Here is a 6,000-nt window from a genome sequence, read left to right as displayed (position 1 = left end):
TGATCTACAAAGTAGGTTCAGGAACAGCCAGGAATATACAGAAAAACCTTGTCTCCAAAACCACGAACAACAAAAGAAGTGTGACTCAGCAGTGTGAGTCATCCTAGCCTCCACATCAGGTGACACACACACACGCACACACACTCACACACACATACACACACACACACACACACACACACACACACACACACACACACACACACACACACACACACACACACACACACACACACACACACACACACACACACACACACACACACACAAACACACAAACACACACACACAAACACACAACACACACACACACACAAACACAACACACACACACACACACATGAACACACACACACACACATACTCACAAACACACACAAACATACACACACACATACACACACAAATACACACACATACATACACACACATACACATACACACACACACACACACATACACATACACACACACACACACACATACACACACACACACAAACACACACACACACACATACACAAACACACCACACACACAAACACACCACACACACATAAACACATACACACACACAAACACACACACACATGTGCACAAACATACACACACACACACTCTCACACAAGATCAACATTTTAAAAATTATGGGCCAGGGAGCTGACTCAGCGGGTAACAGCACTTGCTACTCAATCCTGATTGGCTGAGTTCAGTCCCTGACACCCAGAGGGTGGAAGTAGAGAACTGACTTCAGAGTTGCTCTGACTCCACACATTCACTAAGGCCAACACCATGGTGATAACACCCCCACCACGCACTCGTACACACACTACACACACTAATAGTAACAGTAATAATATAACGATAAAATTAAAGGTCTATTTTAAGCTGTAATTTAAAAATCTATGCACAAGTGCATTGAGCAATAACTCCTTTGAGATTTTTTAAATACTTTTTTTTACTAACATGTATTAACTGTGTATATTAATGAGGACCCACAAGATATTTTCAGCATGCATGTAGCACGCATTCATCAAACGTGGTCTTTTTATCCACCTTTGTCTCTGTCCCAAGCTGGTCCTCGCAATTCTGTAACCTTTTAAGTCGGGGGTATGAGAGGGAATGGGGTTTGTCACTGTGCGGATGACTTACTCATTGGACATGATGTCCTTCTGTTCCGTCTGTCTTGCTACAAACGACAGTCTCTCACGCTCTCCTCTAAGACTGCACACTATCCCATGAGTGTGCCGTGTTCTTTGTCCATCCACTTTGGTGTTGGTGACTGCTGGTTTAGGAGTCTCCAGCCATACCTTCTCTGTTTAACGGAAGAGCCTCTAGCTTGAGCAGAGAGCTCCTGACTCGGAAAAAAGGCCACTTCTTTTGTTAAGACTTTCCCATGAATCCCGGACATTATATCAGGGAAGGTTTTGATGCACTGCTTCTGGTCTAAAATTCCAATGTCTGGGGCATGGTCATGCAAGCATTTAATCCCTGTCTTGGGAGCCAGAGGCAGGAGGATCTCTGTAAGTTTGAGGCCGGCCTGTTCTACATAGCAAGACCCTGTCTCAGAAACAAAACAAAACAAAATAAAATTCTGTTCACTGCAACAGCCTGAAGGAGATTTAATTATGAACTATGTTCCGGGTTGGTGACTTGGGGGAGCACAGGGTGGAAGCATGTTAGCGGTTTCTGCTGCTGCGTGAACGTCAGACTGTGAGCCCGGCTCCCGTGGGTGCCGTGGATGAAAACATGCCTGTACACAGACTATGCTCACATGCCTGTACACAGACTATGCTCACCGAGCCCACGGCAGGCAGCTGGCCATTCCAGGGTAATTTAGTTGCTGTGAGGCAAACACCTGACAGCAATTTAAAAGAGGAAGGGTTTCTTTGGCCTTAGGGTTGCAGTTCCAGTCCATCATGACGCAAAGAGGGGCAGATGCTCTCGGCTCACATCGGGACAGATACTTTGTTGTTTAAAGTTCATTCTAGATCTCTGGTTCAAGCCAAGGTGCCACCCCGTTCATGGTGAGTCTGTCCTCAGTCAAAGTTCCCTGGAAATGCTCTCGCAGACTCCCAAGGGAGTCCAAATCTAGTCAGGGTGACTGAAGATTACCCAGGGTTAGTCTACTCTTTGCCAACTTGGCACATCGCAGCAGCCTGCCCTGTCCTTAAGGCTTCTTGGCTGTCTCATAATGCAAGGCGCATTTGGCCTGTCTCTGAATGTGTTAAAAAATAACTTTATTTGTGTGCAGGGGCAGGAAGTACAGTGCACACTGCTGTGATGTAATGTGGATCATGGAGGACAGCTTGTAAGACTTGATTTTTTTTTCCCCACCAAGTGGCTGTTGGGGATCAAACTCAGTGGGGTCAGGCTTGGCAGCAGGCTCCTTTACACACCGAGCCCTTTCACCAGCCCCTCAAGCTCCCAACAGTTCTAACATTGTTCAGAAGCCTCTCCTGAGGCTCCAGCACCCCCTTAACTGTGAACTGTGTCAAATAATATAAGGGAAGTCATGTTTCAATATGTATGAGGCCAGCCTGGTCTACGCAGTGAGCAAGACCTGTCTCACACAACCAACCTTTCAAATTCTAAGGGCACAGGTTAAAATAGGAAAGAATGAGTGGATCAAAATCAGATCAAAGCGAGACAGGAGCCGGCCAGGAAATACCAAATCCTGAAATGTGGTGTTCTGTACCTGAAGCTCTTGGGCCAGCATCTGGGCCCCAACAGTCCACTTGCTGCACACATAGCCTCTCTCTTGGGCCAGTTCTGCCCATCTACATCTTTCCTTGGGAAATATACTATGGTCTTGGCACCTTCAAAGTCCTGGGGTCTGGGCTGACAAGATGGCTCAGTGGGTGAAGGCATTTGCTGCCAAGTCTGAGGAGATGCATTAGATCCCTGAGGCTTACATGGTAGAAGGAGAGAACAGACGCCCGCAGGTTCTCATCTGACCTCCACACTTGCACTCTGGCAGGCACACCATTGTGCACACATGGCTGCTGAGGAAAGAAATGTAATAAAAAAAGTAAACTCCTGGGTCTCCATGGCAACGCAGGGCTCACCTCCACAGCTTCCCGCAGTGGTCTCTCCGATGCCTTCTTCCAGGAACCTGACCATCCTACATACTGCCTGGCCTTCTGATCCCGATATGCCAACAAAACCAGTACCACATGATTGCTGCCACCAGTCAGGATGCTCATCGGGTACCTGCCTTTGTGTGCCTCAGGCTGACCCTGGGAAAACACTTCCCTGGGTGCCCGTTGGGAGCTGGGAAGCCCTGTGCTGTCTCCTCCCCACTGAATTTGCACTGTTCTAAGCAGTGTCTTCCTCCCAGGAGGCCCGACCCTCTGGACCCAGTGCAGGGGCCCTTCCTCTGTAGAATGCTACTAATTGTTCCAGCAGACATGGGGCTGGCCTGAAACCCTTCCTGCCCAGAGTGTCCTCCCCAGCAGTGAGCAGTTCCAGTTTCCCCAGACAGGTGAAGTTGGTTTCTCTTGAGTCACAAGAGTCCCCTGCCTCCACTGCTATCCAGAGAGAGGGCTTATTTCAGCTCACGGCCTGAGGAGCGGCTCTGGGCAGTGGTTCACATTTGGGCAGAAGAGTAGAACAAACACGTAGCTGGCTTTCTCACTCTCCTCTTTTCTATTCAAGCCAGGCCCCTGGAAACAGGCCTCTTAGACAAGCAGAGGAGTGTCTCCTAGGCAACTCACCGGGGGTGTGGGGTGTGGGTGTGTGTGTGTGGGGCAGGGGAGTCAAGTCCACAAAGAGACTTAACCATTGTGTTCACATTACCTTTTCTTTCTTTTCTTCATTTTTCTTTGTTTTGTTTTTGATAAATTTTCTTTTTGTCTGGGTTTATTTGTGCTGAGACAGAATTTACGTAACACTGGCTGCCTTGGAACTCACACGTGGGTCAGACAGAGATCTCCTGCGGCTGCCTCTAGAGTGCTGGGACTAAAGACCATCACACCCAGCTAAGTAGTTTCCTATAACAGGTTTCCTCCCAGCATTCAAGGCTATCCTGGACTATAGAGTGAGTTTCAGCATGATACCCTGTCTGGAAAAATAAAAAAATGTAATAAAGAAGAAACTGTCCTTCAGGCTGTACCGACCCGCAGCAAGGGTGGAGCATTCCTGTCCCCGCCTTACACTCTCATGTATGGAGGCGACCACATCACTTATGTCACTTATCCTGGAACACAGACTGTTTTCAACAATCACTCTCAGACCACAGAGAAAACTACCCTAAACAGGACGGTGACATCGCCTCTCTGGCTCTTGAGTTATTAACATGATGAATTGATATTAAATTCTATTTTAGGGTGTGTGTGTGGGGTAGGGGTGTTATGGATGGAACCTCTCTCTTCTATACACTAGTCAGGGACTACCTGAGCCAGGCCCCCTGCCCTTCACTGGGGGATTATAGGCAGGGGCCCACCCCTAATCCAGCCCTACACTGGAGGACTCAAGGCAAGCCTCAGCCTACCAGAGGTGTTTGAATCCTTTATAAACCTGACAGGACCCCAGCACAAATGCTCTCGAGAACAGGGGGTTTGTGTACTGCTATGGTATGGATCTGAGATGTGCACCAAAAGCCTACGTACAAAGCCTTCGTTTGGGTGTGGTGATGTACTCTGCTACAACCAGCAAGGCCGAGGCAAGAGGAGAGCTGTTGTCTGAGGTTAACCTGAGCTGCACAGTGGGGTTTTTGTCCCGAAAAACCTAAAAACTGAAAGGAAAGGGAGCTATTTCTCCAGGATGCTCCCCTGGGAGGAAGGGGAACCTATAGGAGGCCAGGTCTTGTGGGAGGAAGTTGGGTTACATGACACTGGGGGACACTGAAGGACACTGGTCTCTTCCTCTCTCTTTCTGGGATACCAAGAGATGGGCAGCTGGGACCACTTTATGCTGCCTGCCGTGAACCCAAAAACAAAGGTAAGGCAGCACACGCCTTTAATCCCATCACCCTGGAGGCAGAAGCAGATGGATCTCTGTGAGTTCGAGGCCAGCCTGGTCTACATGGAGGGGCAACAACTGTCCCACTTCAAAAAAAAAAAAAAAACCAGTAAGATGTGGAGTCGAAATGAATCTTTCAGGCCATGAAGACAGCTCAGTGGGTAAAAGCACTTGCCACCAAGCCTGATGACCTGATTTTGGGCCTCAGAACCCACACGGCGGGAGGAGAGAACTGACTCCCATACACACAATTAAAAAAATAAATAAATAGGGGTTGGGGATTTAGCTCAGTGGTAGAGCGCTTGCCTAGTAAGCGCAAGGCCCTGGGTTCGGTCCTCAGCTCTGAAAAAATTTTTTTCTTAAATGTACTCTATTTTTGGATTGAATACCATGGATATATTTTCACAGGCTCAGAAAGCTGAACCACACACAATGGATTCATCCCCAAGGTGTAACTAATTACACGAGGAGGAGCTGAGCCGTCTCCGGGGTGCCTGCAAGACACCCACCTCAGGTATGAGACTCAAGGCACAGCCAACGACCCAACACAGTGATCGAAACCAGTAAGCCTTTAGTATATATATTCCGTTCACTCTGTTTTCCCATAGATTTGGTTTTTTTGAGACTGGCTCTCTCTATGTTGCCATGACTGGTTTGGACTGGCCTTATATAGACTTAGCCTGGCCTTGAAATCACAGAGATCCACCTGCCTCTGTATTCTGAGTGCTGGGAGTAAAGGAACGCACCACCACACCTGGCTCAAAGATTTTTAATTTTTATTATTTTTTAAACTCTGTGTGTGTGTGTGTGTGCGCGCGCACGCGTGTGTGCGCGCCTGTGTGGTTTGTGCACTGTAGTGCCATGCCCAAATGCCAGAAGAGGGTGAGTTGGATCCCCTGGAACTGGAGTAACAGGCAGCTGTGAGCTACTTCGTGTGCTGGCAACGGGACTTGTGTCACCTATGAGAGCAGCAAGAATTCTTCTCTTTTTAAAATTTTAAATTTATTTTGTTGTGTGTGTAGGTTTTTTTGTCTATGT

This window comes from Rattus rattus, chromosome 13 (assembly GCF_011064425.1).
Source record: "Rattus rattus isolate New Zealand chromosome 13, Rrattus_CSIRO_v1, whole genome shotgun sequence".
Taxonomy (NCBI): Eukaryota; Metazoa; Chordata; class Mammalia; order Rodentia; family Muridae; genus Rattus; species Rattus rattus.
Note: the sequence above shows the minus strand (reverse complement) of the source record.